This window comes from Cavia porcellus, unplaced genomic scaffold (genome assembly GCF_034190915.1).
Source record: "Cavia porcellus strain 051 isolate PalLab524CR breed Dunkin Hartley unplaced genomic scaffold, mCavPor4.1 scaffold_6, whole genome shotgun sequence".
Classification (NCBI taxonomy): domain Eukaryota; kingdom Metazoa; phylum Chordata; class Mammalia; order Rodentia; family Caviidae; genus Cavia; species Cavia porcellus.
Window position 1 is genome coordinate 8,615,875 of NW_026947489.1, and position 15,854 is coordinate 8,631,728.

The 15,854-nt window shown below is 53.3% G+C and overlaps 1 long non-coding RNA gene across 2 annotated transcripts in view; it reads right to left on the minus strand.

Annotated features, from left to right (window-relative positions):
* The window catches only part of LOC134476357 (uncharacterized), a 45,852-nt gene that overhangs the window by 27,637 nt on the left and 2,361 nt on the right, over positions 1–15,854 (minus strand). The gene's annotated exons all lie outside the window — the stretch shown is intronic.

Sequence of the window (15,854 nt, forward strand, 5' to 3'; positions counted from 1 at the left end):
ACCATTTTAAAAGGGCTGGGCTCAAGGCCCAGCACTGGAGAGGTGAGGGTGGAGAAAGGGGGAGGGAAACAAAGACAGAAAATAATAAATAGAAACAGGAATTGTGGGAAAGGCTGTCTCTGGTGAGAACGAGTGTTCACAGAGCTGAGGAGTGCGGGCCCGGGGAGGAAGGCTGAAAAGCAGGGTAGCCGTGAAGGTAACAAGAGGCTCTGTAGTGATGGCCTCCTGGCCTGGCCTCACAGCCCTGGGGATGGGGCCCTGGCCCTTCCCACCTTTTCCTTCCCTGCCGTGGAGCCCACCGAGACAGAATCAGAAGGGATGGGCTGGCAGAGAGGCTCTCCTCCAAGGCCCCAACCTTTCCCAAAATACCAGCTTACAGAATTTCCCTAACACACCACTTCTCAGGCACCACAGTTCCCGGGAACATGGCCGCCCGAGGGCCAAGGGCTGAGATCTTTCCAGATAATGCAATCATGGTCTCTCCACCTCCCTCCATCTCCTTCCTCATTTTTATCTCCTCTTCTTTTAGTATGTCTGGATGCCCACTGGGCTATATTTGAGTCCAGCAAGATACTTTTAATAGAGCTGTCTTCATTCCTGGCCCCAACAGAAAATGTTCTGTATTTTTAAACCAAAAGCTTAACTCTTTAGTTAGTTTTCAAATGTAACCAACACATTTCCCTACCCAATCCCAAACTGAGCTTTCGACATTTCCCATCTAGGGTTCTGAGTGAAGCTTAACAAATAAAACTGCAGGACAAGACGGATGCAATGGGCATGCTTGTAATCCTAGCTACTCGGGAAGCTGAGCCAGGGAGATCACTCGAGCCCATGAGTTTGAGATCAGCCTGGGTAACGTAGGTAAGACTCCATCTAAAACACGCTCTCATTGTTTATCTGAAATTCTGATTTGCCTGGCAGCTGGAAAGGCTACCAAGCGCATCCTTGACCCATTAGGTAACAACCATTCGCATAAACCAACCATTTTATATGTTCATAATTATTGCCTAGAAGTTGCCCAGAATACTCCTCTGCAGCAGCTGTGTGTGTGCAGATGTGTTTCCGGTGAGCACTCAAGGAAGCCGCTTCAAATGCTGCACTCAGGGGAGGGCTCATGACGGGGGGTGATGGGTCCACTGGATAAGCAGAGGCAGAGCTTTCCTAGAGGCAGCTCTGCCGGAGACAGGTCGGGGTCAGGTGGGAATGCAATTTGGTATTGTTGTCACTGAACCTGTGACTTTGGATTGGCCCTGAGAATCATGAGTTCTGCTTCGTGGAAGGTGGAGGAATTCTTCATGAGAGATGTCCCCAGGTCTCTTTTGTTTTTTAGTGCTGGCAGTAGAACCCAGGACTCCGCACATGCTAGGTAAGTGCTCCACCACTGAGCTGCATTTCTAAACTGTGTTTTGGGACAGCGTCTGGCTTAGCTATTCAAGTTGGCCTTGCAACTTGAAATCCTCCTGCCTCAGCCTCTTGGGTAGCTGGGACTGCAGGAGCATGACCACTCTCAGTCCCTGGCTCTTCTGGAATGCTGCCCAGCACGAGCAGCTCGCACCTGCTCTGCCCAGACAGCACATCACCTGCAGGAGCAGTTTCACCCATGAGCACACTCTTTTAGCCCAATTCCTTCATTTTCCAGGCAAGGGAAACAGGGCAGCTCAGAGAGGCGAGTGGTGGTTCCATCAAATCAGAGTGCTGGCCCGGTGTCAGCCTCCACTCTCCTTTCCCGCGGAACTCTGCTCTTTTGGCCCGGTTCTTATTTTTCTCATGTCAGAAAGGACACACGTGCGCAGTCTTCCCGGAGCTGAGCCACGCGCTTCACAATGGAGCTGAAATTCCGGGCTCTTTCGGCTGCCTCTGCCCACTGCCTGTCAAGGGGAGAGTGTGGTGACGGACAGGAGGATTTATTCCTGCCAGGGAGAGAATGGCTCGCAATTTACAGCCTGCCAGGCCGGCTTCCACCTCATCATTAGAGCCTTCTCTTGTCGGCAGTAATAAATTGCCGTATCAACGGTGCTGACATAACGTGCCCCTTTTTAAGGGCACCATAATTTTTATTTTTAGGAGAATATTCATATTTGATGGCGAGGCTTATGAGCATCCAAATGCTGCTCTGGAGAGAAGATTTCTTTTGCTTTTTTAAGGAAGGCGTAATTCAACTCCTGTTGCTGGTGGCAGGAATAGGCTTGACTGCTACATGTATCTGGGGACATTCTGGGCCCTGTATAGACAGATCTGTCCTTCAGGGGAACCCACTCTGGCTGACACACTTCCCTACCAGCTCTTGTCGGGGTAGCTTGGGAACCAGTCCTTTGGGGCTGCAGCTGAACAGTAGATCTCATCACACCAGGCCACGGTGTTGCCTTCGGGAGAAGATGGCAAAAGAGCTGGAGTATCTGGGGGCTCCCCACCCCAAAGGACTGGTTCCCAAGCTACCCCGACAAGAGCTGGTAGGGAAGTGTGTCAGCCAGAGTCCGGGAGGTGGCTGTGTGCAATCCCAGTACTCTGGGAGACCACGGCAGGAGGATTCTGTGCTCCAGCCCAGCCTGGGCAATTGGCTGAGGTGACTGAGGGACTCCCTGTCTCTGAATTTTTTTTCAAAATATAATAAGGTTTGGGGATGTAGCTCAGTGGGAAGGCCTTGAGTTTGATCGCCAGTACTAGGAAAAATAAACAAATAAGAGTCCAGGCAGCTCCTAGATCTGCGGCCCCAGGAGGTTTCCAGGTGGGGTATCAGGGCTCCGGAGTTCATGCACCCTTCTGTCTCCTCTAGGGTCACACAGCGGCCTGCTGATCCCCCACAGAGCCCCAGTGCAGCTGGACCCTGCAGACAGGCTCACTGAGGAGCCCTGTATCACCCTCTGTCCCAAGGTCTCTGGTCCCCACCTTCATCCAAGGACAAGGACACCTCTGGCTGCTGCTCAGCCTCCTCCAATCTGTGCCTTTGGCTCTACTCTGCACCAGAACCTCGCCAGCTCCCCTGACAAGGGGAGTCTCCACTCCCCTCAGGGGAGGCCCTTCCTCCATCCTGGCTTGAGCTTGCCTGTCCATCAAACAGAAACCCAGGGCCACTGAAGCCTTACAGGGGGCTCAGTGTGTGAGATCAAGGCCGTGTCCCTCTGCTGCTCCTCCTTCTGTCCCCTGCCAATGCCCTTCTCCTCTTCTGCATCAGGCATGGGGTGATGCCCTGGCTGTGTGCACCTTTTCCATCTGGAACAGGAGGAAGGGTCACTGGGCCTAGCACTCAGGGCACATCTGTGCTACAGCATCTGCATCTCCCCCACACATCCGGACCCATTTGTGTTACAACCAGCAATCCGATATTGCCACACCTGCAGCCTGGTGACAAAAAACTCATATACGATGCTTGTCCAAGTGCCAGGCACAAGTTGGAGCACTTCAAAGCGATTTATTTGAGCTGGACACAAATATTATGGCCGTTGTATGCTCAGCTGGGGAGACTGAGGCCCAGAGGGGCTGGTCACACAGCTAGGAGGGACAAGGACCTGGCTGTCAACACTAGAATCTCTGCAGCAACCACAGTGCTGCTTGATTATCACGTTCCTTCCAGGCCATCCTGCCCTGCTTGGCCCACTCCTTCCCACTGCATGGGACAGACCCGAGTGTCACTTCCTGTCACACTGCCCCGTGGTCCTGCTGGGCACTGCGGCAAGTCCTCAGTGAGCTTTGACGGAAGACTGCAGTAAGCGAGAAGTTTCCAAACTTCCCACCTACCAAAGATGGGGAGCGAATTAGGCTTTCTTCTTCACGATGGTGACCACTCATGACCCACGGCTGGCCCATGTTCAGGAGGCAGAATGATGATCCACTGAGCTGATTTCCAAAGCAAGATCAGTTTTACAGGATGGAAGAAGAAAGGTCCCAGAAGGAGAAAGAAAAAAGAATAGGAGATGTCGATGTCCGCTCCCGGCCGGCAGGAAGGACACACGACAAAGTCTGGTAGTGGACAACCTTTTCTTTTTATTTTCCTTCTCCGTACAGCCTGCCCTGGGTTCTCCCAGCTGAAGCCTCCTCTGGTCCGCTCCCCGCGGCTCCTTTTGTGCTTCAGTCTGCCCCAAAGCCTCTACCGGTCCGCTCTCCGCGGCTCCTTTTGGGCTTCTACTTCCGGGCTTCTATCTGGCTTCTTCTTCCGCCCAGGGGTGGCACCGGTATATATACGGGTACAGTGTCCAATCATGTTAAAGTAAGCAAGGCAAGCTGATTGGCTAACATCATCAGTTGCCAGGCAGACTATATTGTTGAGCGGGTTGTTTACGCGGTAAGCAGGAAACTAACATATTCGATGGGAGGGGTAATCTACCTCAGGCCTCACTCTTTACTACAGGCCTCACGTCCGCCAAGTGAGGCGACCGGGCTCGGGGCTGCGGCTCCCAACATCTCCCCCTTTTTTATTTTTTATGAATGTGCGCATCGTAGCCCTTCCTGGACTGGGTGCAGAGGCTTATGCCCTATGCGTAGGCCCACCGTAGGTCCTTGGCTTAGACCCTGGTCGGCCGTCCCATGGTCTGCCAAGGCCCTGAGGCCCTCGTCCTTTTTCTAGGGCCAGGCACAAACTGGACGGAACCTGGATGCACACAAGCTTGCACTCATTCTCTCTCCGTAAAGAAATCCCCTCGGAGAGAAATTTAGACCTGGGCAGCATCTAACAGTCCAGCGGCTTACGTGCAGGATGGGGTAGGGCCTGGCTTAGGTCGAGTCATGCTGGGGAGGCACGCTCTTACCCGTCATTGACTCATTTACCCTGCTATATCATAATTTTTTAGAGGAGGAGTGTGGGAAGCTCACCGTCCCTAGACTCGGTCGTAGGCTAGGCGAGCGAGCCATGCATATGCCTGAGGATCTTCTTGTCCATTTCGGGCTACCGCTATTTCTATTCATCTTATTGGTTGGTCTGTGATGGATCTCCAGTAGGGCAGGTCTGATCTTTAGTCGAGGGCTTTGTTGTCCGTGTCAGTCTCTCCGGTATCCACAGTGGTTCTCGTCCCGATTCCTGTGGGAAAACACAAACCGCGCCTCGGTTCCAGCTGACCACTGGATCCGGGCCCATCCATTGTCCTGTCAGGACATCTTTCCACTTCACCCACCCTTTATGGTTGGGGGAAGGGTTGCAGTGCTCCACAGCTGGGGAGCGATTATCATTATTTAAATTTAAAAAATTGTGTGTGAATAGTGCCATGGATAATCGTGCCTTTGGGGCCAGGCCTTGGCCTACTCCCCCTTTTTGTTTTTGTAAAATTTCTTTGAGGCTTCTATGAGCCCTCTCAATGATTCCTTGACCTTGGGGATTGTATGGGATACCATGTTTTAATTGAACCTCCATCATTTTGCAGAACTCATTGAAAGCTTTGCCTATATAGGCTGGTCCATTATCAGTTTTTAATATTTTTGGTTTGCCCCATGCGGCCCAAGCTGCCAGGCAATGATTGATCACATTAGACACTTTTTCACCTGTTTCTGCTGTTGCAAATATGACGCGAGAACAGGTGTCTGTGGAAACATGAACATATTTAAGAGTCCCAAACTCCTGTATATGTGTGATGTCCATCTGCCAAACATCACCAGGGATCAAACCTCGAGGGTTTACTCCCATCGGTATGGCAGGTTTGTATGTGGCACAGGAGTCACATAGTCGCACGATATCTCGTGCATCTGCTCTGGAAACATGGAAATGGTTTGCTAGTGTCCTGGCATTAACATGAAACTTATCATGGAAGGCACGGGCTCGCTCGATTGGTGTTAGTAAGGTAAAAATCCATAACGGGCGAGTGGCAGTGTCAGCAGCCGCATTCCCCTGTGCCATAGGCCCTGGCAGGGATGTATGTGCTCTTATGTGGGTGGTGAAGACCTTATGGTGTCTGTTCTGAAGCAATGTCTGGATAGACAGGAACAGCCCAGCCACTGTGGAAGTGGATCTAATTAAACCGGCAGTCTCAAGCACTTGCATAGCATTGACCACATACCTAGAATCGGAGACAATGTTAATGGCCTCTGAGAACCGTTCAAGAATCATTTTAACGATCTGCAGTTCCACCACCTGAGGCTGATCTGGTTTAAATTGTATGGTAACCGGGGGCTTGCCTAGGATCACATAGGCGCCTATCCCCGTCTTAGAGCCATCTGTATATATTGTAGTTGCTGGGACTAATGGCTCAGAGGCAGTAACCTTTGGAAAAATTATAGGGTGCTGAGTGACAAATGACAAGATAGGGTCTTTAGGGTATTGATTGTTTATATCCCCATGGAAAACACATCTCAGAATGGCCCATGTATCTATGCAGGCAGCCAGGGTCTTGATCTGGCTGGCGGTATAGGGTACTCGGATGGCTTGTGGTCCTGAGCCAAAATGTTGGACAGCTCTATCATGCGCTTCAAGGGCCAATGAAGCGACTGCCTCCGGGTAATGCTCTATGACTTTTGCAGGTGAGACCTTAGGGTGTATCCACAGTAGTGGTCCTTTCTGCCAAATCACCGCTGTGGGCTGTAGACTAGTCTGTAGCAAACAGACATCAAAGGGTCGCCCTGGTTCAATTCTGTGTAAGGTAGCCCCACCTAAGGCTTTTTCCACTCTCTGTAAGGCAGCTCTTGCCTCAGGAGTGAGCCTCCTGTGGGAGGCTATATCTGGGTCTCCCTTCAGAAGGTCGAACAGGGGTTTGAGATCTGAATTTGGTATATGTAAATATGGCCTAATCCAATTAATGTCTCCCAATAGCTTTTGCATGTCATTTAGGGTCCTAACGCCATCCGTCCTAATGGTGATCTTCTGTATAAGTCTGGAGGTGACACTGAGGTCCACACCTGCTGACCCAGGGGTGGCCCTTGTTGAAGGCTGCCACCCTGAGCTGTCCTGTCTCTGGGGCGGGGGCCCGCCTGTGAAGGGGGCCCCCTCTGGCCGTTTTTTGGCTCTCTAGCATCTTGTCCACAAATACGGTTGCCCTGAGCATCAAAGACCGACCCACACTCCTCAGCTTTGTGTGATCCCTTCTTGCATCGCCCACAAACATATGGTTCTTCATTCCTAGGACGAGGCCTAGCATCTGCATTGTTTGGGCAGTGACGTTTAATGTGTCCTGGCTCCCCGCGGGCAAAACACCCTTTAGCCTTACATTCCCCTTCTAACCCGCGAGGTCCCCTCTGCTGTATAGCCGCGGCCAGGAGAGCAGCCACTCCCGAGTTGGAGAGCGGCCCCCCTATCTCTCTGCATATCCTAATCCAGGCATTGAGGTCCTTGTTCTTATGAGGAGCTATCGCTGCCTTGCACTCCTTTGTACATTGCTCAAAAATCAGCTGTCTTACCAGCGGTTGAGCCACTCCCGGATCAGAAAATATCTTATCGGCAGCATCTTGCATTCGGGCCACAAAGTCAACAAATGGCTCTGTGGTACCCTGAATTATTTTTGAAAGACACAAGGAGGCTGTTCCAGCACCACTTACTTGCTTCCAGGCGCGGAGTCCTATGGCATTGATTTGCTCATAGACAGCGCCGGGGAACTGGGTCTGGTCATCAGCATGCCGACCTTCTCCCATAAGCATTTCCTTGTTCCACCCCCGGTTTCCTCGATTGGCGTTTTTCTCAGCCTGCTCGGCAGAGAACTCTGCATACCAGGCTCGCCAATCCAGGTAACTGCCCGAGGGCAGACAGGCCTTTGCCAGCTGAATCCAGTCCGCGGGGGTGAGGGGCCCAGAAGACAGATTCTCCAGCATGGCAATGGTGTAAGGCGCAGTCGGCCCAAAGGTTGTAACTGCATTTTTAAGTTCTCTAATCTGCTTTATCTCAAAAGGCTCCCATACATTGCGTCCCTGGCCCATAGCTACTTGTACAGGAAATATCCCGTAGGGGCCACTATCTATCCCAGGTGGATGTACCTCATGAGACAAGCGTCCCCCCTGCCAAAGCCGCCTGTAAAAATACCGACCCGCCGGCGGCGGAGCATAAGACAGCAGCCGTGATTGGGCGGAAAATGGGGGCCCGTGCATCACTTCCTGTTCTGGCGAAAGGGGAGAGAGCTCCCAGGCGGCCGCCTCGTGGCGAGGAATCGCCTCCGGAAACGGCCCCCAAGGTAAAGAACCCTGTGACTCCTTATCGAGCGACTTAGGCTCCTGACAGCTGGTCTCTTTGGCCTCCTTGCCATTCAACTTTCCCTCGTCCTCGGAGTCAGACGACTCCGAGGCTAGAGCCCCGTCCTCCTCCTTAGCATCCTTGTTCCCCTTAACGGACCCCTCGGGAGCTCCCTGACTGGGCCTGCTCAGATACCCTGCGTACTTTTGTAAGCTCTTGAGAGCTTTCTCCACAACCACCCTCGCTCTTAGTGTTGCTACCTAACATGTTTCCCATCTTTTAATATGTTACTCACCGCGTGAGGCCCAAGGAATCCGCCACTTACGCGTGAGCCTGAGGGGAGTCTAAAAGCCCTGTAGGTGCGCGCCACCCAGAGCCCAGGCTTATCCCCAACTCACCTGTCTCGCAGCTCTGTACTGGAGCGTTGTCCACTTCCACGTCGCGGGGGTGATCAGTCCCCGGGCGGGCCTCCAAATGTCGATGTCCGCTCCCGGCCGGCAGGAAGGACACACGACAAAGTCTGGTAGTGGACAACCTTTTCTTTTTATTTTCCTTCTCCGTACAGCCTGCCCTGGGTTCTCCCAGCTGAAGCCTCCTCTGGTCCGCTCCCCGCGGCTCCTTTTGTGCTTCAGTCTGCCCCAAAGCCTCTACCGGTCCGCTCTCCGCGGCTCCTTTTGGGCTTCTACTTCCGGGCTTCTATCTGGCTTCTTCTTCCGCCCAGGGGTGGCACCGGTATATATACGGGTACAGTGTCCAATCATGTTAAAGTAAGCAAGGCAAGCTGATTGGCTAACATCATCAGTTGCCAGGCAGACTATATTGTTGAGCGGGTTGTTTACGCGGTAAGCAGGAAACTAACATATTCGATGGGAGGGGTAATCTACCTCAGGCCTCACTCTTTACTACAGGCCTCACGTCCGCCAAGTGAGGCGACCGGGCTCGGGGCTGCGGCTCCCAACAAGGAGAATTAGCCCTGATCCAAATGAAGACGGCCAGACATAAAATCATTTGAGCCACAGAGCTGCTCGGTTACCAACTTTTTAACCCTTTGAGAAGTGACAACGCAGGAGCACAAGCATCGGAAGCACTACTGGACTGTGCAGCAGGTGACCTCGAGGTTCACTGTGGCCTGCAAAGGAGGAAGGACTTCCTGGGCGTCACTCCTGAAGGCCAAGACGGAGGGGCTCAGTGGGGCCCAGATGGTGCAATCGCACGGCTATGTTTGCTCTGCTGCTAGTGAGTTTGGCGTCAAAAAAAAAAAAAAAAAAATTTCATAGGAGGGATGATCTTGACTGGGGTAGGGATTTGGGGGAGTTTAGACTATAAATAGTACGGGAATGTAAAAAGCCTGAAGAGTATTTTTGGAAGCCCTAAATGCACTACATAGATCCAAGGAAGATAACAGGAACCAGTGATGGTTTTGGTGAGGTCTCAGTGTAACTCGACACGGTCCCCCTCCTGCTGCCCCTGCCCTGGTCACATGGTCCATGCTGCCGCTGTCCACAGGATCCTTGCCGGCCTCTGCCAAGCCCAGGATGCACATCTCAGCAGGTGGCATCTTGCTGGCTGCCAGGCCCTCTCTAGTCCTGAGAGGCTGTCTCACTCTCCACCAGGAGGAGGAACCATTGCCCGCCTCACCTACTACAGAGAAACTGAGGCACAGCTTAAACGCTCTGCCCGAGGTCATTTGGACAGCGGACAGGGGCGGGGTTTCACAAGCAGCTGAGGCCTGCACTAAAGGTGATCCTGAGGAAGTTATGAAAAACCAGCAGGATATCTCCAGGGCGACCTGCTTCTTGTTGCGTGTGTCTGTGTCTTGGAGACTTGGGCCCAGCTTTGTTCATCTGTGGGTCCTTACCCCACTCAGTCCACCGGCCTCCAATTTCTCTACACTCCCACAGTGCCTGCTCAGGAGGCTGGCCCTCCAGCCTGGACACAGGGGTGCTCAGAATAAACGGAGGCCCAGGGGTAGAATCTGCCGGCCCACTGACTGTGTCCTCAGAGGCTGCTGCTGGCTGCTAGATAGGTACCAGTAGGTCTTTTCTGTTTGGCTCTTTCATCTCTTATAGAAAAGAGAGCTTGGAGGGAGCGGCATTCATGATTACAGCTGGGCATCATCATACTTCTAAGGAACAGGCAAGGCTCTGACAAACTTTTACAAAACTATGGCTTCCTTTCACAGCCTTGCCACCAGACACCATCCTAGTCTTGCACTGCCCTCCCTCCCTCTACTGTCAATACCCCTGCCTACCTTCTAGCTTTCCACTACACTAAGCTTTCTCCTGCCTCAGGGCCTTTGCACGTGCTGGCTTGGTTGCTGGGCATTCTGCCTGGAAACCTCCTCCAGTGGTTGGGGAGACCATGCCCTGGAAGAGGCTTCTGTGGAAAATATTCCCTCATAAACTCTGCCTTGTTTCATCAGTGGAGCCAGAGCACTGGGTCTGAGACCCCACCTGACATCATGAGGCACAGGGGTGAGCTGGGCATAAAGGATGCCACCATCCCTCATCATTGCTGGGCCCAAAACCACAAGTCAATATGGGCTGGTGAGCATTTGGTCTGGCACAAAGTGGGAGAGTTCAGCTGTGGGACAGGGACTTGAGGCCAAGGAACTTTCCCAAGGTAGCCTAGGTGGCCGTGCCTGGAAGCTCTGAGTGTGGGGAGGGAGCCCACAAAAGCATGCCACACAGCATATGGAGAGCGTCCAGGTGACCAGGCCTGAACAGTCTGCCCGGGGACAACCATGAGCCCCATGGTGCGGCAGGAAGAGCATGAGGCAGTGTCTCTGCACTGGCCCCACGGACCAGGCAGGCTCATGGCTGCTCCTGGGACCTGGGGCTCTGGGGACACCTGGGGAGCCAGAGGCCGCTTGAGAGGTCACTGGGACAGCTGGGTGTGTGAGGAGGACCTGGGCTGGACAGACAGGGGACGGGCCAGGGAGCTGGGATCTGGCAGAGACCCAGCTGGGGCACAGAGTTGTTGACGCTCCTGTGAAGGCACAAGGAACACACAGAACCAGGACAGACCAGGACAGGGTGGGGGCGGGGGGGAGGGGAGAGAGAGAGAGAGAGAGAGAGAGAGAGAGAGACACAGAACACTGAAGGACCAAAACAGGCAGGAACCAAGATGTGGCCTTCTGAAGACAGAGTAAGGCTTGAGAGTCACCAAGGCCAAGCTGACTGCGTCCTGTCCCTTGCATACCATGCCTCTGGGGACCGAGTCCAAAATCCTTCTGAGGCTGCTAAAGTAGTCACAACCTGGCCTCTGGCATCCCCAGGCCCCTCTCCCACCACCTTCGCTTATCTGTCAGTGTTCTGGCCACTCTGTTTCCCCTCTAGCTCTCTGCCACACTAAGCTTCCACCTGCCCACCGCAGGGCCTTTGCATGCACGGGCCCACTGGTGGGTGGTCTGCCTCTTCTTCAGTCAGGAGAGGAACAGGCTCTACTGTTTTTACTCTCGTTCTCCAACATCTGAGTCATCAATTCCAGCATAAATATTTAGTGTGGTTTCTGGGTTTTTTGCTTAAATCTGACTGATGGACTACTTCTCTGGCTAATTTGTGTCCATTTCTTCATGCTCAGCCTGAAGGTCACTTCCTCTGGGAAGCCTTGTCCATCCAGTCCAGTGCTCTTTTGGATCTGATTGTCCAGTGTGTGTGTCCGAAGGAGGTGACCACAGGGGACCTTCAGGCACCAGGAGGGCGGGGTTTCGTGCTGTGTGAGACTCGGGGCTGTGGGAGCAATGCTGAGGTGAGGGAGAGCCCCTTGGATGTCCACTGCTTGTGGTCCTATGCTGAGGCCTCGCTAGGAGCGAGGGTGGCGCAGGGAAGCCCTCAGGAGGGCGCTGAGCTACACCAGCTAAGGTGACTTGGCTGTGATGGTGGCAGGTGTGGTGGGAAACAGTCACTCTGCATGGATTTCCAAAGCAAAGCAGCCAGATTCACTGATAGTACAGCCGTGGGTGTGGGGCGGGCAGGACCAAGACGACCTTAGGCTCTGGCTTGAGCAATGGGAGGGTGGAACTGGCATTTACTGTGATGGGTAGAGAGGGCGGATCGGTCCATTCTGTAATACTACCGTGAAATACCTACCCAACACTGAGTAACTCTAGAAGAAAACAGGTTTATTTTGGCTCACAGCTCTGGAGGTGCAGGGTTCAGGGTTCTCAGCTGGTGATGGGCTTTTTGCTGGCAAAGACCCTAGGTGACACGGGGCATCAGGGCATAAGGGGTGCACAGCTGTGTCTCTCTGGCTTCTTATAAAGTCACAGTGCCTCATGGGGGGGGGGTCCATCTTGGTGACTTCACCTAACTGTAATCACTTCTGAATACCGGAGCTGGGTTACATTTCAACACCCGGACCTTTGGGGGGCACACTCAAACCGTACGGCAGCTACAGTGACAGGTGGGGTGGTTTTGGAGGGAGAGCGTTGGAGAAGATCAGGAACTCAGTGTCTGTGATGTGGTCACCATCTGGAGTTGAGGGTCAAAGCTGCAGCCAGAGACACCCAGGGGGAGCCACTGTGGGGAGTGGGCATCTCAATGATGAAGATGTGGGGATCCCCAGGAGAGTGAGAATGGAGAGGAAAGCAGTGCTTGGGGCAGCCCGACACCAGCAGGCATCCAGTGCAGTCGTGGAGACTGAGCAGCGGCAGCCACTGAGGCAGGAGGAGACCCGGGATCGTGAGTGGAGCCAAGCAAGGTGCTGGGAGTCACCCGAGGAGCAGGCTTGCAGGATGAGGGCTGAGCAGCCATGCCCCATGCTGCAGGAAGGTCTCTTAGGATGTAGGCTGAGCAAGGACCATTGGCTTTGGCACCATTGGGGTGCCTGGTGACAGCTGCTGAGGGCCACGAGGATGGGCTGTCAGCACGTGGCCTGAGGGAAATGGGCTTAAGCGAGAGTAAGAGATAAACTGACAAGTGGGTGAGCACGACTTTCATTTTCCTGTACAAGGACGGAGAGAAACAGAAGGGGAGCTGGAGAGAATGCCGGGATTTGGGGATAGCTGCAGCAAAGCTTGCTGCTGTGTGCAAGGAAAGTCACTCAGCACAAGAGGGGTGAAGCGCCCTGGATGGGATGGGATTGGGGCCTGCTGGCCAACGGGGCGGCCTTTGGGAGGACAAGGACCGGTGGCCACCTGCACCACGCAGGGAAGACAGAGCGCAGGCAGGTGCAGGAGCAGATGGAGCATCTCCCTGAGAGGAAGCGGAAGTCGGGCTGGAGCAGGAGGGGTGGAAAGTGTCCCAAGAAGTGTGGGACTTCGGTGCCACTGCTGGCGTGAGTGACGGCGAATTTCGAGCGAGACCAGTTAGAGTGGTTTTGTTTGCTGGGTGCGTGAGGCGCTGGGTACAGGGTGGCTCCTGAATGAAAAGTGAAGGGCTAGAACCTCTCCCAGAAGCCTTGTGGTGAAGTCAAGAGCCACACAGAGGGAAAGTGAGGGGCTGGTTGAGGGGCAGGAAGGAGATAAAGCACTTTGTGGGTGGAGGGAAAGGGCCGGGGAACGAAAGGATTAACCGACCGGGAGTCACTGCCAGAGCAAGATCTTGCAGAGGGTGGAATTCCCTGGAGAGCAGGGCACCAGGGAAAGGGCAGCTTTGGAAGCTCAGGGCGAGAGGGGACAGACCAGAGCAGGAGGTGACGAGCGGCACGGTGCTTGTGCCCTCTGGTTTATTTGCTTGCAGGAACAGAGAAGCCACAGGATCTATAATTAGCTGGGAAGAACCCGAACAGTCAACTGCTCAGCCCCACCCACCGGGCCACAGCCACCTCATTTACATGTGTGCCCTGCATCCCACCGGGACCCTCCGCCAGGCACCCTGCCCCATCATTTACTGCCCTACACAGCTTCTCAAAACTATTTTTTTTGTACAAAGGAATAACTTTCCAGCTCTTCTCTCTCAGTTAGGGCTGCCAAGGCTCCATTCCTACCCCATCTCGGCCCAGCTCTGCTCGTGCCCACTAGGACTGCACCCCAAGTTCCTCACTCACTCTTACTTAGGAAGAGAGCTCAGGCAGTGAACCTGAAGCCCTTCCTGGAGCCAAGGAATGCTTTCACCCAGGAAAAAGAGGCTTGCTTGCAACTGCTGGTCCTGGGTAAAAGGCTGCTAGGGCCTAGGGGTCCGCTTAGCATGGGGCTGGGGAAGGTGGGAAGGTCCAAGTTACAGTTGCTTACAGCTGATCTGTGTTGTTATTTAATTTACTAAATTCATCCTAAGTAATACTGGAGTCTTCCTTTCCTTCTGCCTTGTTCCCCTTCCTTTGTTCTTTTCCTCCCCACACCCTCCACCCTCCTTTCAGTAACTATTTGGAGTCTGCCGTGTGCCTACCAGTATCTATATGAAAAGGGACAGGACAGAACAGAGAAGGGAGGGGGTGGGCCTGCTGGGCCCCCCCAGCCAGCATCCCTCCTGGAGCTGCCTCCTGCTCGCAGAATCCTGGTTTTGCTCAATTTGGGGGCAGCAACGTCTTCAAGAAAATGTTTCTCCAAGAGAAAAACAAAACAGATCCAAAGCAGCCTGGGTAACCTTGTCTATGTTGTCACCGAATCCATCACTGTGGCCCGGAGGGCTGTGACCCAGTTCTGGTCAGTGGGGCCTGAGAGAAAACGGGAAGGGGTCTGAGGGTGTCTCATCTAGGAGATAAAGGATATGTAAGAGACGGAAGCTTGCTCCTTTCCTTTCCTCTTGTCTTGAAAAGGTCTGTCTGGAAGGAAGTCACGACAAGGCATAGGATAGACTCCGAGAGTCCTGGTCTGACTGCTGAATTAACAACCCCAGATCCACCTGCCACCAAATTCCTGCGTGTGAACCAAAGAGCTGCCTAAGGCCAGTGCTCCTGTCAGGGAGGCATCCTACGATTTTGTAACCAAAACCACCCTAAGCGCTACAGCAGGAGGAAATAAACCACTGTATGTAGTTTTGAGTCTTCAGGAAGTTAGGGCAAAAAACAGAGGTGAGATAAAGTTCAGAGCTCTCATTCTGAGGGAGTTTTGCCCTAAATTCCCTGTTTGACACTAACTGTCTGCCTGGGAGTTTATGCATAGAACACTGAATATGTAATTGTTAGAGCCAAGTAACTGTTCTGCAAGAAGAGTAGTTTTAACAAGACCCTCCCCATCTCTCCCCAGGGGATTGAACCTAGGGTCTTTGCATGACATTTTTTCATTTTTTACTTTTACACAGATGCGAGCTTCGCAAGAGACTGAGCCTGCAGCCCTGGTGCTACTTGCTGGTCACCAGGCATGGGGTGAGCGGAAATGCACCAATCATCTCCTGTGGTCCTCACAGCACCCTGCAAGGTGACAGCGGTGTCACCGACATTCATGGCAGAGAAAGAATGAGGAACTCACCCATGGTTGCCCAGAAGCGGCATGGCAAAGCTCTTTCAGAGCCATCAGATGTTCTTTGAGATGCCATCCTGGCCACCGAACCCTGCACATTCTCCAAAGCACAGTTTTTTAGCTAGGTGTTTACTTCCTAAATGGAGGTGATTCTAAATCAAATTTGGCTTCAAAATCCACTTGAGGCTGCACATAGTCTCTAACTGTCCAGTGGCCTTGGCTGCGTGGGTATCCCGGGCCTCAGCTGGCCAACTGTAAAGGGAGCAGCCAGAGCCAGAAGAGCTGGTCACTGCGTAGCTTCCCAGTGACTCCTCCACCTCTTTGCTGGTTTGGGCACGTGTGAGCATATACATCTCATCTCTATTTATGTTTTCTGGCTCCTAAGATACAGCTAGGCTCCAGTCACCTTTCCGGCCCAGATCCTATCCCTTGCCAGGC